The sequence below is a fragment of the Oryctolagus cuniculus genome, chromosome 1 (assembly GCF_051225735.1).
Source record: "Oryctolagus cuniculus isolate XC-2025 breed Fujian yellow rabbit chromosome 1, ASM5122573v1, whole genome shotgun sequence".
Taxonomy (NCBI): Eukaryota; Metazoa; Chordata; class Mammalia; order Lagomorpha; family Leporidae; genus Oryctolagus; species Oryctolagus cuniculus.
The window spans coordinates 203,437,132-203,455,045 of NC_142867.1; the positions used below are offsets into that span (position 1 = coordinate 203,437,132).

General features: G+C 42.8%; 1 long non-coding RNA gene across 8 annotated transcripts in view; it reads right to left on the reverse strand.

Annotated features, from left to right (window-relative positions):
- LOC149128827 (uncharacterized) overlaps positions 1–17,914 on the reverse strand; it is a 328,324-nt gene that overhangs the window by 173,195 nt on the left and 137,215 nt on the right. The window contains exon 3 of one of the 8 annotated variants that reach the window (XR_016211138.1): positions 6,338–6,990. The exons of the other annotated variants lie outside the window; for them this stretch is intronic. This is a non-coding gene — a long non-coding RNA (uncharacterized LOC149128827). Of the gene's footprint in view, positions 1–6,337; positions 6,991–17,914 lie in introns of those variants that run through there. 8 annotated transcript variants of the gene reach the window in all.

Sequence of the window (17,914 nt, forward strand, 5' to 3'; positions counted from 1 at the left end):
GTCCTGAAGTACTGGTCAGGCCACCACATGGATGAAGCTTGGAAACAAAATTCTGATGTAAAGAAGCTAGACACAAAAGGGCACATATTGTATGATTCCATTTCTTTGACATGTCCAGAAAAGGCAAATCCACAGAGACAGGAAGTAGCTTAGTCATTGCCAGGGGCTGAAATGGAGTGGGGAACAACTGCTTCATGGGAAGCTGTTTTCTTTTGGGGTGATGAAGATGTTTTGGAACAAGATAGTAGTGATGGCTGTGTGACATTGTGAAGATACTAACAACACTTAATTGTATACTTTCAAATGGCTAAAATGTCACAGTGCATGTGTATTTTACCACAATACTAATACGTTGTGAATAAGGAAAAGAAGCAGATGATAAGATGAGGTAGACCATTTCACACAACAGGCAGGATGGACCCTGGGATCCAAGTTTGAAAACTGGTCAGTTGCAATCAAACATTCTAGTAATATATGGAATTGAAATATTTACATTATGAGGAATAACAACTTACATTTGTATCATACATCCAGCATACTGTTTAACGCCTAGAAAAAAACCTGTGCAGTATGCAGGGTGGATACAAATCCATGATTATCTCCATTTAAAAAGTGAGAATAATAAGGTTCAGAGAAGTTAAGTAATTTGTCCAAAGCCATGTAACATAAAATGGGGATTGAAATCCATGTCCCCTGGTGTTCTTGGCTAGTTCTTTCCATCAACTCCTTTCGATCTTCAGAAACATCTTTCCAGAAACCCCAAGTTCTCCTGGGGTAAGGTAAGGCCCCCAGGTGAGGCTGTGGAATAGCTGCACCTCAGAGTGGCCACACCAGATACCTCAGTGCGATCAGATCTTCTGACTACAAATATATATGTACACAATTAAAGAAAATGCTAGGAAAGGCAGATTATTTAATAAATACCTAACAAATGTAAATGGTTGAGGGTGACATTGTCTCAAAATGTGAAACCTATGGTTAGAAAAAGGTCATCCAAGCTAATGAATGAAGCCACGGATCCAGCCTACCTTCCTCATCTTACCACGAGAAAACCCAGCAGCACAAAGTGGCCGCTGGTCTGCTTCAGATGACACAGGGAGTGTAAAAGCCAAGGAGTCCTAAATGGGCAGCGTCCACCCCCCCACCACTCCTAACTATTACCCAGGAAGCCACTGTTAGTGTATTCAGCAAACCAGGGATAAACTGACATTATGAACACAGGAAGGAGAATTAGGGATTCAGTGAATTAATACTATAAACGCTTAAATTTAGCTTCAAGTGAGTCCATATTCCACCTTTGCTTGTCTCCACTATGCTGATGCTCAAGGACATGGTGGCTTTTTAATTTTACCAGCCAGGGGCCCAGCATCCAGAATTTACCAGCCATGTTTGGTGAACACAGTTGGTTGGTAGGTGTGTGCATGGTGCAGGCCTGTGGTGTGTCACTTCCATCCACAGAGACAACAGACTTTGAGACCTTCCAGTCTGGGGATCCCCAGCCACAGTCAGCTGAGTGCTGGGGAGGAATCTTTGTTCTGCTGTGAGCTGGCGTCCAACCCCACCTTCCTCTTCTGACTCAGCTCCCCTGCCCCTGCTCACCTGCTCCCTCACTCAGGGTAGACTGGGGCTTGCAATTAACTCCCCTGAGGTGGGACACTGGCCGTCTTGCTGGAGGTGTGGGGGGAAATACCCAAAAGAGAAGAAAGGACCTCTAAGGACAAAATAAATTCCGCAAAAGCTCCTCAGCTTCTGCTTTGACTGGAGGGAAGATATTCAGAATGAGGCAGTTAACCTTCCCTCATCCCATGAAGAAACCCAGCTCCGGAGAATGGATGTAATTTGCCCAATATCAGGAAGTAGCAATCAAGAGTCAGGACAGAGCCTCTAAATTCCAGTCCCAAAATAAATAAATCGCCAAAAAATAATTTATTAGCTAGGTTCATCACACTCTGTAACTCTGCAATGTATCTCAAAAAAACTCAGTTGGGGGCCGGCACTTTGGCTTAGCAGGGAAAGTTGCCAGCTGCAGTGCCAGCATTCCATATGGCTGCCGGTTCGAGTCCCAGCTGCTCCATTTCCAATCCAGCTCTCTGCTATGGCCTGGGAAATCAGTAAAAGATGGCCCAAGTCCTTGGGTCCCTGCACCTACATGGGAGATACAGAGAAACTCCTGGTTCCTGGCTTCAGATCGTTTTGGCTCCAGCCATTGCGGCCATTTAGGGAGTGAACCAGTGGAGGAAGACCTCGCTCTCTCTCTCTCTCTCTTTCTCTCTGCCTCTGCCTGTCTGTAACTCTGCCTTTCAAATAAATACATAAATATTTTAAAAAAGAAAAAAACTCAAACTTCTGAGGGTAGTGTTGTGGGGCAGCAGGTTAAGCTGTTACCTCAATGCCGGCTTCCAATATGAGCACCAATTTGAGTCCTGATGGCTTCCACTTCCCATCCCACCCAACTGTTGCATAAATCTGGGGCATGAACCATCAAATAGAAGATCTCTCAGTCTCTGTCTCTCTCTGTCTCTGTTTCTCTCTCTCTCTCTCTTTCTCTCTCCTCTCTGCTTCTGAGTTCAATTGTTTAAGATGCCACACAGTAGTGAGAACATCCAATCTCTGTCCTATGTTTGGCTTTCATGATACTCCCTTCCCTCCTCAGGGTGAAAAGCCTTCTCTTTTGTCCTCTCTATGCCCATTCTTTCTACCTATTGAAATTTTTCAACCTCAATCAAAAGCCACCTCCTATTGTCTCTAGTGGAAAGGAAACTGTTAAGAGTTTGGGGCTGGATGCCACCTTAAGTATCACTAACTGTGTGATGTTGACAGGTTACTTTAACACTCAGAGATTTAACTGAATCAACTGTAGAAGAGTTAAGAATAGTTACATCATTTGATTTTTTAGAACTTAATTTATTTGAAAGAGAGAGAGAGATGCAGAGATCTTCCACCTGCTGGTTCATTCCTCAAATGGTCACAACAGCCATGGTTGGGCCATACCAAAGCCAAGAGCTCAGAACTCAACTAGATCTCTCACATGGGTGACAGCAACCCAACTACTTGAGCCAAGACCTGCTGCCTCACATGGTGAGTATAGGAAAGGAGCTTGAATTGGAAGCAGAGCTGAGACTCAAACCCATATACTCTGATATGTACTCTGACGTGAGCATCCCAAGAGACATCATTTTAAAAATATTTATTTTTTAAAAATTTTTTAACTTTTATTTAATAAATATGAATTTCCAAAGTACAGCTTTTGGATTATAGTGGCTTTCTTCCCCCATAACCTCCCTCTCACCCGCAACCATCCCATCTCCCACTCCCTCTCCCATCCCATTTTTCATCAAGATTCATTTTCATTTATCTTTATATACGGAAGATCTACTTAGCATTTACTAAGTAAAGATTTCAACAGTTTATACCCACACAGAAACACAAAGTATAGAGTACTGTTCTAGTAGTAGTTTTACTGTTAATTCACATAATACAACACATTAAGGACAGAGATCCTACAAGGGAAGTAGGTGCACAGTGACTCCTGTTGTTGACTTAACAAATTGACACTCTTATTTAGGATGTCAGTAATCACCCAAGGCTCTTGTCATGAGCTGCCAAGGCTATGGAAACCTCTTGAGTTCACCAACTCCGATCTTATTTAGACAAGGCATAAGCAAAGTGGAAGTTCTCTCCTCCCTTCAGAGAAAGGTACCTCCTTCTTTGATGACCCATTCTTTCCACTGGGATCTCACAGATCTTTCATTTAGGTCATTTTTTTTTTTTTTTGCCACAGTTTCTTGGTTTTCCATGACTGAGAAACTCTCATGGGCTTTTTAGCCAGATCCAAATGCCTTAAGGGCTAATTCTGAGGCCAGAGTACTGTTTAGGACATCTGCCATTCTATGAGTCTGCTGTGTATCCCGCTTCCCATGTTGGATCGTTCTTTCCTTTTTAATTCTAGCAGACACTAGTCTTGTTTATGTGATCCCTTTGACTCTTAATCCTATCATTATGATCAATTATGAACTTAAAATTATCACTTTGACTAGTAAGATGCATTGGTACATGCCACCTTGATGGGATTGAATCGGAATCCCCTGACACGTTTCTAACTCTACCATTAGGGGTAAGTCTGAGTGAGCATGTGCCGAACTATACATCTCCTTCCTCTCTTACTCCCACTCTTATATTTAACAGAGATCACTTTTCAGTTAAATTTAAACTCCTAAGAATAATTTTGTCTAAATTAAAGAGTTCTACCAATGGTATTAAGTAGAACAAAAAATATTAAAAGGAATAAAATAGTAAGTTGTTCCTCGATAGTCAGGGCAAGGGCTGATCAAATCATTGTTTCTCATAGTGTCCATTTCACTTCAACAGGTTTCCTTTTAGGTGGTCACAGATCAGGGAGAACATATGATATTTGTCCCTTTGGGACTGGTTTATTTCACTCAGCATGATGTTTTCCAGATTCCGCCATTTTATTGCAAATGACCGGTTTTCATTTTTTTGTTTACTGCTGTATAGTATTCTATAGAGTACATATCCTATTTATTTCTTTATCCAGTCTTCTGTTTATGGGCACACACACACACACACACAGAGAGAGAGAGAGAGAGAGAGAGAGAGAGAGAAATCTTCCATCTACTGTTTCACTCCCAAATGCCCTCAACAGACAGGACTGTGTCAGGCTGAAGTCAGGACCTTGAACTACAACCAGATCTCCCATGAGAGTGGCAGAGACTCAAGTATTTGAGCCATCATCTAGTGCCTTCCATTAGCATTAAGCTGGATCAGAAGCACAGTAGCTGGGACATGAACTAGCACTTTTTTATAGGATATGGATGTCCCAAATGCTGGTTTAACCCACTATGCCACAATGTCTACCCCACTAAGAGGCATTTTTAACCACTGTGACAAATGCCTACCTCATTGCCTCATTTGATTTTTCTTTGTAGAAATATTATATGTAGAATTCCAAGGAAGGGGCTGGTGCTGTGGCATAGCAGTTAAGGCCAACTTCTGTAACACCAGCATTCCATATGGATTCTGGTTCAAGTCCTGGCTCCCCACTACCAATCCAGCTCCTTGCTAATGCACCTGGGAAAGCTATGGAGGATGGCCCTAGTCCTTGGGCCCCTGAACCCATGTGGGAGACCCAGAGGAAGCTCCTGGCTCCTAGCTCCGGATCAGCCCAGCCTTTGCGGCCATTTGGGGAGTGACCTAGTGAATGGAAGATCTACCCCCACCTCTGTAACTCTGCCTTTCAAATAAATAAATGAATAAATCCATCTTTAAAAAATTTCCAGCATATCATTTGCCACAGAGTCGTTTCTTTTAAAAACTTTTTATTGACAGGTAATCAAGTTAATTAACAAGTTAATTAACCTCATATACTCATATTTTTGTGGCACAAAAACTTGAAATCTACTTACTGTCTTAGCAATTTTCAAGTATGCAATAAATTGCTATTAACCACAGTTAGCATGGTGTACAGTCGAGCTCTTGAATTGATTCTTCATGTCTAACTGAAAGTGTGTGTCCTTTGAACAGTATCTCCTCAACTCTCTCAGCCCTCAGCCCCTGGTGACCACTACTGTATTCTCTGCTTCTGTGAGATCAACTTCTTTAGATTCCACATACACATGAGATTCTGTCATATTTGTCTTTCTGTGCCTGGCTTAGTTCATAAAACTTCAAGCTCTGTAGGTTCATCCATGATGTTTATAAGTGACATTTCCTTTTGTACAGCTAAATAATATTCCATTGCCTCTATATATCTACCGCATTTTGTTTATCTGTCCAGCTGTTGATAGATACCCAAATGGATTCCATATCTTGGCTGTTGTGAATAGTGCTGCAATGATCATGGAACTTAAGTCATCTCTTTAACATTCTGATTTTATATCCCTTGGAAATATGCCCAGTATTTTTTTTTAAGATTTATTTATTGATTTGAAAGGCAGAGTTACAGACAGGCAGTGTGTCGGGGGGTGTCTTCCATTTGCTGGTTCACTCCCAAACTGGCTGCAGTGGCTGGAGCTGGGCCAACTGAAGCCAGGATCCAGGAGTTTCCTTCGGGTCTCCCACATGGGCACAGGGACCCAGGCACTTGGGCCATCTTCTACTGCTTTCTCAGGCCATAGCAGAGAGCTGGATCAGAAGTGGAGCAGCCAGGGCTCAAAAAGGGGCTCATATGGGATGCTAGCACTGCAGGCAGTGGCTTAACCCTCTATACCACAGCGCTAGCCCTCCAGTATTTTCTTAAAAATACTGATCCTCTGCACCTGGCAGGTCCTTCCCTCCTCAGAGACCCACGGCTCTCATCACTGGTTTACTGTGCATTATTTTTAGATTTTCAATGAATTTTAGAATACTTCTATCTTCCCATCACATCACAAATTTTCTTGAGGGCATTACTCAATCAGAGCAATCTGTGCGCTTGCCTCACTGTGACTTCCCACATCTAGAACATCTAGAACATTGCCCAGCACAAATAGAACACACCCATTTATTTATGTAGAATTGAAGTGAAAGTTTATGTGTGGCAGTGAGGGGAGGCTGCAGGCATGATCTACTAGGCTCTTTAGGTAATCAGCTGCAAAGCAACCCCTTCTGCTGCGGTCTCACTCATTTCTTCATGTTGCATCTGTCTTCTTGGAAGAGGAGGTAGCCAGGTGTCTGACAATGACAGTGATAGTGAGCAGCTGAAGAGCTGACGGTCCCTCAGGAGGGGTCAAGTTGTGTTCCTGTGCCAGCTCCTCATTTTCCTACCAAGAGGAAGTGGCATTTCAGGGATGGCAGATGACAGAGTGACATCACTCAACTCCGTCAGTGTTCATTTCATTTCTTCAATTTCAACAAAGACGTGATAGCAAGGTTGTTCCTTTATCACAGGGGTGGCCTCTTTGTCTTATTTATTAATGAAAATAGGGAAGATGCTCCTCGCCCTGCCACTTATTATAGAACTTCCCGTTTTAGTCCTTACCATGGCTGGACTTTCTGGAAGAGATAAAGGCCAATAATTGAAATTAAAATGGCAGATTCACACACCTCATCTATCCATATCATAATCTAAAGGAATAAAAGAGTCAAAAATTTTTTAAGAGATCAGAGTGTTAAACCTTTACATTCCGAAGAGGAACATTAAAGTTAATAAATCTCTGTAAGCTATTAGTACCAGATAACATTTATTAAGCTCTTTCAGTGGTTACGGTGCTTTACGTATGTTTGATGACCTCAACCAGCTCTATGACGAGATTAACTAATCTGCCCAAGATCCTGGAGCAAGCAGGGGTAAGGCTGACATGTAGAGCCATGTTTGTCTCAAGAGGCTGCATTCATAATCATTACCAATACCATCTCACCCATCTGCACCTCAGATTAACTCACAAATTAGTGACGTGGATTAATAATTCACAGCCCCCTCCATCAAAAGCAGCTAACAGTTGATAGTTCATGCACATAACTGTATATATACATATATATGTATATCTATACATATTTACATATTATACATTTATATATGCATTATACTCAGATGTACCCATATGTACATTTATACACACACACAACACATGGAGTGGCTAGTGCTGTATTAATGCCATAAATAAAAGGCAGTGGAAGCTCTCAAGAGGCAGAAACGCATTCCAGACTGAGGCCTGGACAATGGAGAGAACTCACTATCCAAACTGTACTAAAAGTTGTTCTAGATGCATCACATGGGTTGTCTTATCTCATTTTACTACAAAATACTCCTGTCTTATCTCATTTTTTTTTTTTTAACAGGCAGAGTGGACAGTGAGAGAGAGTGATAGAGAGAAAGGTCTTCCTTTTTTCCGTTGGTTCACCCTCCAATAGCCGCTACGGCCGGCACTCTGTGCCGATCCGAAGCCAGGAGCCAGGTGCTTCTCCTGGTCTCCCATGAGGTGCAGGGCCCAAGCACTTGGGCCATCCTCCACTGCACTCCCAGGCCACAGCAGAGAGCTGCACTGGAAGAGGGGCAACCGGGAAAGAATCCGGCGCCCCGACCGGGACTAGAACCTGGTGTGCCGGCGCCGCAAGGTGGAGGATTAGCCTAGTGAGCCGCGGCGCCGGCTGTCTTATCTCATTTTATTACAAAATGCTCCTGGTAATATTATCCCCATTTTACAGACATAGCAAACACCTATCTAACACTTACTACTTATGAGGTGCTGGACATAGAACTCTACATGGATTAATTAATTTAATGCTCATAGCAATTCAGCTCTATGGGTACAAAACCCATATTCAAGATGAGGAACCTGAGGACTACAGAGTTTAAGTCACTTACTTAAGGCCTTATTCAAGTAAGAGGTGACGCCAAGAAGAGGGGACCCTCAGTCCTTTGCAGACAATATTCCTTTAAAGACAATATTCCTTCTAAAATTGTATTCTGAAATGTTTTATGCTAGAAAAAGGTATAAGAAATGTAGGCTGTGGTAAAGTGCTCTGCATGTCACAGCAAAGAGTCAGAACACTGTTCTATGGCAAGGGAAACCACCCCCAAAGAATTTTGAGCAGAAAATTAAAAAGAAATATATTTAATTCACACCAAGAAGAAGCCAATGTATATGATGTATAGTTAAATACTATGAGTACAACAAGTACAGCTGGCCTTTCTATATTTGTAAATAAACACAAATGATTCCTTGGTTAGCATGGGCTTACCTGGCAAGGGCACAGTGCCTGAGCAGACAAGGGAAGAGCCCACGGCCACAAGCACTTTAGCATGCTGTAGGCACTGGGCAGCATAATTTACAGGAGCAATTGAGAATATGCATCAATCCAATAAGTCAATTAAATGGAGACTATTTAAGAGACCATACGCTGTGTCATGTTTCTGGTCACATAGCTTGAGATTGCCATAATATTAAATCATATTGGTATCTGTGACAGTTGAAATCTTATTTTCACCATTATACCTGTCAGTAAGTCACAATTTAGTGCTTGTTTTGGGCTGCATTGTATCCCCTACCCCGCCCCAAATTTGCTTGTTGATGACCTAACTCAAAGTGCATCGGAATCTGACTATATTTGAAGAAGGGCCTGTAAAGAGGTAACTGAGGTAAAATAAGGTCATATGACTGGGCCCTGATCCAATATGTCTGAGTCCTTATACTAGGAGATTAGGACACAGACAACACAAACAAACCAAGAGGTGACTGTGTGAGGACACAGCAAGGAGGCAGCCATCTGCAGGCCATGGTGAGGGGCTTCAGAGGAAATCGGACCTATAGACCCTTTAATCTCGGACTTTGTCTCAGAACTATGGGAAAATCGATTGCTGTTGTTTAAGCACCCAGACTGTAGCATTTTATTATGGCAACCCTAGCAAACTCACACAGTGCTCCTCTCAATGACTGCCTATGGTCATCGCTCAAATACTGGGGAAACGAATGGGTGGGTGGGTAAGGGATGCATATTTCTTCCATCCTGCTTTTCTTGAGTTGATGTTTAGAATCCCTCTCACAGAACCTTTTAGAAAAAAGAAAGTTTAATAAACCTATGTGCAATCTAGTTATTCATCAGCACTGAGATTTTAAAACAGCAGGACTTCTCTTTCATCCATTTCTACCTCTTGATCCTAGGACTAGGCAAGGAAGTTCCCCTAAGTTCCAATTTAGGAACACGTGTGAGTGATCAGAGTCTAAACCCAGCGCTATTAGGACATAACCAATCCCCATCTGCTTCTTGAAAGCCTTTGGCTTCCTTGTAGTGGGCAATGATGTCTCTTGGGGGCTTTGCTGAGGCCCCTGGTGCACAAAGATAAGGCTCAGATGTGAAAATGGCCGAGAAAATTGGCAGGCACCCAAGAAAATCTCCAAGGCCTTGATACCTTCATATGAGGTCATGGGAACCATGGATGAACTTTCTCCTTTTCTTTTCCCCAGGGACGTGAATTAAGGTACTGAAAGAACCTGACATACCACCTGGATATGCTCTTGGTAACACGAGCACAAAATGGGAATGGTAAATTGCCTGGATTGCTAGCGTTAACATGGAACGCTGGAGCCCACCTGACCTAGGGGCAGCTGCGATGCCTTCAGTTTTGAAAGGAAGGAAATTGAGGCCCTGCAGGCAGAAAGGTTATCCCTGCTCTTGTCACTGTCATCTATTAAATCTCTGCAGTAGAAACCAAAGACAAAGTTGAACACTTCACTCTTTTATGTTGTTAACTGTTTAAAGAGAATTCCCTCCTCAGAATCCCTAGTGTGTGTCCACCAGCCTTGACTCAAACACTTCTAGGGAGGGAAGCTCATTCTTCCTTTTGACAATGAGGTCATCTTTGAAGGTTTAGTGATCTGTAACTTATTTTACTGAGCCCAAGTCTGCCTCCCCACATCTACCCAACAGTTCTCTTATGCCTTCTTGAGTATTAACAAATAAATCCAACTCCTCAGGAATGACTCTCGGATAGTTGAAAATAAAGAGAGCTTTTAACAACTGCTCTTGTGTCATGAATTTGAGCTCTCTGTTCATTCTTATCACCATAGTCAACTGGCTTAAATCCTCATAGGCACTAGTCAGTGACACATCAACAGACAGAAATACTGTACTTTACTAAGTGAACCTTGACCCCACAACCTGGCATGAAATGATCCATGAATCACCCTTAAATTGTAGGAAAAGTGGAATGGAATTGCTCACTAATAAAGAGACTATCTCCTCCCAGTTTGGGGTTGTCCTAACTGAAGTCCATTCCTTCTCTCAATAACTTGCAGCCTGTTCCAAATATCCCCATTGAAAGTCTTCCCTGGCCTCCTTCTCCCTTGTTAGAAATAATCTGCTTTGTGCCGGCGCCATGGCTCCCTAGGTTAATTCTCCGCCTGTGGCGCCAGCATCCCATGTGGGCAGCGGGTTCTAGTCCCGGTTGCTCCTCTTCCAGTCCAGCTCTCTGCTGTGGCCTGGGAGGGCAGTGGAGGATGGCCCAAGTGCTTGGGCCCCTGCACCCACATGGGAGACCAGGAGGAAGCTCCTGGTTTCGGATTGGCATAGCACTGGCCGTAGTGGCCATTTGGGGAGTGAACCGGCGGACAGAAGACCTTTCTCTCTGTCTCTCTTTCTCACTAACTCTGCCTGTCAAATAAATGTCTTTAAAAAAAAAAAAAGAAATATTTGCTTTCCATTCCTACAGAAGAGATTCATGTGAGATGTATACAGATAATATCAGATTTAGACAAAAAGTAGTCATTCAACATATTAATAAGCACATTTTCAAGGCACTGGATATGGAGCAATAAACAGGGCTTGCATGGTTTTTACCTTCATGGATGTTATCATCAAATGATCTTTGCTACTCCTTAAATTGATTTTTCAAACAGAAGTCTTTACAAACTGCAGTGAAGAAGGATATTCATGCACTGAATATCTCCATGTGCCCAGCCCTGGGCACATTCCATTAGGGAGGGACTGATATTAAAAGGACTGTGGACCCTGTCCATGCTAAGCTCAAAATCTAACTGGGAAAACAAGAATCATATGCAAAGCTGTTGGCCAACAGAATTTAAAATCAGGTGCTAGACTGAATGGTGCAAGTGATCAATAGCTAGAAAATCATAATAAACAGTTAAGTACAAGATCATGACAATGAATTTTAAAGAAGCTTAAGGATAGATAGTCATAAAGTAAAGATATAAGAAAAGCCTTTTGAGAAAGTGGTACCAGGGATATGCCTTGAAAGATGGGCTGGAAGGGGTAGGCATTCTGGGCAGGAGTAAATGCATGGGGCAAAAACAAACAAACAAACAAACAAAAAAGAAACTGATGTCATTGGGTAGGGACAACAGAGGAGAACCAATTAAATAACCACAAATTGTGAATGTTATAAAACAAAGCCAAACAATTCAGATCACACCTAACAAACAAAATTATAATAGAAATACCATGTCTGCTCCCTAAACACATGCACATTCTAACACATTCTTGGAAAGAGTGCTGTAACGTTGATTTATATCTGACAGTCCAAGTAAAAAAAAAATGAAAGAGCTGCCAAATCTGCCTATATAAATCCCAGTGATTTCACATGTTTTCATCCTATGAACTGCCGGCAGAAAGAGAGATTTAAGCCTTTGAGACAGCAGACAATAAAATGGTACCCTTATGAAGTTTCTCAGAGGAGCCACTGAAATCATATTTATCACGTCTGACACTGACATTATTTCTAATGTGCAGGCACTCCTCGGCATTCTGATGACCACTATTAAATAACTAACAGGTGAATTTATCGAGTTCTGCAGAGGTGCAATGGGTTGTGCGGAGAGATCTCATTTAACAGCAGCATTACACAGAATCGTGCACTGCACCACAGCCAGGTTCAGCTTCTTCTGTCACGGTGAGATAGCTGACAAGCTCCTCCCACAACACCATCCTGGATGACAGTGCTTCTCTTTTGCTTGGGCTGAAAATGCCTCAGCTACTGATGAGAACCAAAACTATTACCTAAATGAGAGAAGCTTGGGCCTTGCCTGTAGGTGCCCCTGACTGGCACATGGAAAGAAGTGGTGATCCCGTGTGTCTTGGTGAGAGGACAGCTCACTGTGAGATGAAAATATCATACGTGTTGCTGCCTTCTAAACCTCACCTGAGAGCTCCTTTGTTAGCTAACAAGGTACTGCTCTGATCCAAAGCCCAGACAAGGGGTGAGAGTGATGCAGTTGCTACCTGGCATGCTCATGTCCCGTATCAGAGTGCCTGGTTCAAGTCCTGGCTATGCTGCTTCTGATCCAGTTTCCTGATAATGTACAGCCTGGGAGGCATCTGGTACTTGGGTCCCTGATGTCCATGTGGGAGACCCAGATTGAGCACCTGACCTCAGCCTTGCCCAGACCTGGCTTCTGTGGGCATCTGAGGAGTGAACCAGCAGATGGAAGATCTGTTTCTCTTTCAAATAAAATGAAAAAGAATTCCCAGTGGCCGGCACTCCGGCTATTGCAGCCAACTGGGGAGTGAACCATCAGATGGAAGACCTCTCTTTCTCTCTCTCTCTCTGCCTCTCCACTCTCCGTGTAACTCTGACTTTCAAATAAATAAATAATCTTTTTTTAAACTTTTATTTAATGAATTTAAATTTCCAAAGTACAGCTTATGGATTACAATGGCTTCCCCCCCATAACTTCCCTCCCACCCGCAACCCTCCCCTTTCCCTCTCCCTCCCCCCTTCCATTCACATCAAGATTCATTTTCAATTCTCTTTATATACAGAAGATCAGTTTAGCATACATTAAGTAAAGATTTCAACAGTTTGCACCCACACAGAAACACAAAGTGAAAGATACTGTTTGAGTACTAGTTATAGCATTAAATCACAATGTACAGCACATTAAGGACAGAGATCCTACATGAGGAATAAGTGCACAGTGACTCCTGTTGTTGACTTAACAAATTGACACTCTTGTTTATGGCATCAGTAATCACCCCAGGCTCTTGGCTCTTGTCATGAGTTGCCAAGGCTATGGAAGCCTTTTGAGTTCACTGACTCTGATCATATTTAGACAAGGCCATGGTCAAAGTGGAAGTTCTCTCCTCCCTTCAGAGAAAGGTACCTCCTTCTTTGATGACCTGTTCTTTTCACTGGGATCTCACTCACGGAGATCTTTCATTTAGGTGTTTGTTTTTTTTGTTTTGTTGTTGTTGTTGTTGTTTTTGCCAGAGTTTCTTGGCTTTCCATGCCTGTAATACTCTCATGGGCTTTTCAGCCAGATCCGCATGCCTTAAGGGCTGATTCTGAGGCCAGAGTGCTGTTTAGGACATCTGCCATTCTATGGATCTGCTGTGTATCTCGCTTCCCATGTTGGATCGTTCTCTCCCTTTTTTATTCTACCAGCTAATATTTGCAGACACTAGTCTTGTTTGTGTGCTCCCTTTGGCTCTTAGTCCTATCATTGATGTCAATTGTGAACAGAAATTGATCACTTGGACTAGTGAGATGGCATTGGTACATGCCACCTTGATGGGATTGAATTGGAATCCCCTGGTATGTTTCTAACTCTACCGTTTGAGGTAAGTCAGCTTGAGCATGTCCTGAATTGCACATCTCTTCCCTCTCTTATTCCCACTCTTATATTTAACAGTGATCACTTTTCAGTTAAGTTTCAACACTTGAGAATAACTGTGTATTGATTACAGTATTCAACCAAAAGTATTAAGTAGAACAAACAAAATACTAAGAGGGATAATGTATTAAGTTGTTCATCAACAGTCAGGGCAAGGGCTGAGCAAGTCACCATTTCTCATAGTGTTCATTTCACTTTAACGGGTTTCCTTTTTGGTGCTCAGTTAATTGTCACCGATCAGGGAGAACATATGGTATTTGTCCCTTTGGGACTGGCTTTAAATAAATAAATCTTAAAAAAAAAGAAGGGGCTGGTGCTGTGGCTCACTTGGCTAATCCTCCGCCTGCGGCACCAGCATCCCATATGGGCAGTGGGTTCTAGTCCTGGTTGCTTCTCTTCCAGGCCAGCTCTCTGCTGTGGCCCAGGAAGGCAGTGGAGGATGGCCCAAGTGCTTGGGCCCTGCACCCGCATGGGAGACCAGGAGGAAACTCCTGGCTCCTGGTTTCAGATTGGTACAGTGCGCCAGCCATAGCGGCCATTTGGGGGGTGAACCAATGGAAGGAAGACCTTTCTCTCTGTCTCTCTCTCTCACTGTCTAACTCTGCCTGTCAAATTAAAAAAAAAAAAAAAAAAGAATTCCCAAAGAATCCTGGGGCATCGTCAGAAATCTGCATTTTGAACAAGCCCCCCACCCCATGCTGTTCTAATCTGGTTGATCACTGGAAGCATCTGGCAGGCAGTTTCCAAGAGCAGATTCTCAGCTCACACCCCACAGCTCCTGAAGGAAATCTCCAACAGTCTGGAAATTGTGACTGAAGTCATGGACCATTACACTGCTGAGAACTGTTTACATAATGATGAAAGTGATAGACTCCAGTTGATGTAAGTATCATTTCTCACTAGTTGTTTGCTTCCTTTTATAAGAAAAGGAGAGTTGAGGTGACCCCTTATGTTTCAATTCTTGCCTTGGTCACCAGGAACCTGAAAACTGATAGTGATTCTTCCTGGCTTTGATTTCTAGGTATAATCATTTTCCTTTCTATTATTGGGTCTTTACATTAAGAATTTTTAATGTAACTTCTAATTAAATCACTAGAACTGATTGGAGCATAAATCAAACTATACCTAAAAAAGCAGAAAGTCATCTTCTCTGTTCAGCTTATAAATGTGGGGAAAGCTTGCATTTTACAGCGTCATACCGGCGATGGGCCTCCCATCAACCTGCTTCATCAGCTAATGACAGAGGGAGGACGGACCTACAAGGCCACTAACCTCGACAGAGGGGAGGAAACAATTCCTTGTTCAATTTACCTAGAAATTAAGCTTTCCCATCCCAACCCAATTATCCACTGAAGAGACACAGCTGTGGCAGTAAAAATAGGCCTGGACCTTCAATAGAAGTGGGGTTCAAACCCAAGTGTGGCTAGCATTGAATAAGTCCTATCCCTCAGGTCTAGCTTCCTCATTTGTGATATGGGGTTAGCAACCTCAACTCTGCCTTTCTCTTGTAGTTATTATGAGAGTGGTTGGCAAAATGAAATGTTTTATAAAACACAAATTATTTAGTAACTAATGCAAATAGCTCAGAATGAATAAAACATATTTAAATGTGATAACCAATCCTTCATATAAGGGAGCTTTCCTATTCCTAGGGAAAGATGGCAGCTTTTAAAAAGAAATCTGAAGTATTCTAATGCATTCCTCAAACAGATGAAAACTTACAAGAGAAAAGTGGGCATGATGGGTCCCCAGTTGGGAAGAAGATGGCATTTGGGTTTCTCGGAGTTCACACTGATCAGATAATGCTTGAAGCAATGCATTCAATTCTAGACAGCTCACACTCACCACAGGATTGTGTGTCCAAACGAAGCCCACCAGAGCCATTAAAGGCCTGGAAACCTTGTCCCATTAAAAACAGTTAAAGGAACTTGGCAAATTTAGACTGGAGCATCTTCAGAGACATGTCCTTGTCCTTGGATGTATTATATAAGGATAATTAATGGTGTAGGACTGTCATGTGAAAGAGGGACTAGTTTCCCTGGGTGTGGATCTCCCAATACATGAAAGTTGCTGGAGACATGACACGGGTTCAGGGGAAGACACACTTTAGGATGGAAGTGAGATGGTGAGCTGTAAGAACATCTGTCATCAGGTGATTCCAGAGGGATTCCTGCCTTGGTGAGAAGCTGCAATAGACTGTTTGGCAGAGAGGGAGAGAGACAGATCCTATCCACTTGTTCACTCACAATACCCCCAAAGGATGGGACCAGGCGAGGCTGAGGCTGGGAGTTGGGAACTCAGTCCAGGTCTTCCATGTGGGTGGCCGGAACCCGAATACTTAAGCCATCACTTCTGCCTCCTAGGGTCTGCATTATCAGGAAGCTTGAGTCAGAAGCCAGAGCTAGGTACTGAACCCAGGTACTTCAGTGTGGCCCAGTATCTTAACTACCAGGCCAGACACCTGCTGCAGTAATAGATAATCTTTGAAATGTTCTGATCATAAAATATCATAAGCCTTAATAACTGACAGGCACAAAATTGCTTATCCTTGTAAATAAACAATAATCCTTGTGCTGAAGAACTTAAATTTTACTTCATGTAGCAGAATTTGGGAGTTGGCACCGAGAAAGTCTTGAATTGGGGAGACTGTAAGCCCATCAAAATCCCAAAGAATAGCTCTTCAGCATCTTCTGTGCTAACTCCTTCACCTTGATTGCCAGGTTTCTCAGATCAAACTTGATCCAGCACTGCCTTACCCTCCCCCAACTCCACACACAGGCCGCCTCTCTTGGCACCAAGCCAGAAATCCACTGCTGCCATTTGTGTTTTCATTTGGTAAATAAAGATCAGAAATGGCTGCTGCTTAAATAGATTGAAAACTCGGGTCTGCAAATAAATATCTTGGGGGAATTAGAGAAGATTTGGAGAACAACAGTCAATCTCAATATAATTAAAACTAAGCTCTCACCTGCTACTAATTTCCTTCTTGTTTCTTTGCTAACAGAAATCTTTGTTTGAACAAGGAGGTAAAAGGCACAGTTAGAAGCTGTTTACATAGTGCAAATGAGAGTGCTAATTGTAGGGAGCCTGCATGTTAATGAGAAAGAGGTTATTTATCAGTGTGAAATTCTGAGTGCAATAAATTGCAGGTGATATTTCAGGAAACATTCATTTTCTAATGATTTCTTTTCACCTCCAACAGTGGCCCCAAATCAAAGTGCAGTGAGTTGTAATGAAATGAGAATTGGTCTGGAAGCCAGGAGATGGGGTTGTTGTCCATAGCTAGCTGTGAGCTCTTGGATAAGACGCTCTCTCTGAGTCTCAGGCTTGTTATCCATAGAAATGACACATCTCTAAGTTTGCTTCCATCATGGTATATGAAGCACCAGGAGTGCACCTTGAACTTCTGCTGAAAAATGAGTTTCTCTTTCTCGGGATAGGCTTTGTTGTTCTGAAACCAACTCAGAAAAATACATTCTTGGAAGGGGCTGGCTTTCTAGCTCCCAGGATTTCCCCTGCCCTGGCTGCTATGGGTCTTCCCACTTCTTTTTGAGAAACACAGAGCAGATCCCTGGAATCAAGCTTTCTCAGCAGCCCCACAACATCACATGCCTCCCAGCCACCCCTCCATCCCCTTTCAGCCAGGCACGGGAGAACCTTCAGGCCCTCTGACCTCCCCAAGACCCATTCATTCCATAAATATTCTTGGAGCACTCACTGTGTGCAAGGCACCAAGCTCAGCACTTAAGAAACTGACTCTCTAATGGGAAAGTCAGATGTCCAACAAATAATTACTCAAATAACGGTGTGATAAGAGCCAGTTGTCCAAAGTAGGGGATGCTGTGACAGGG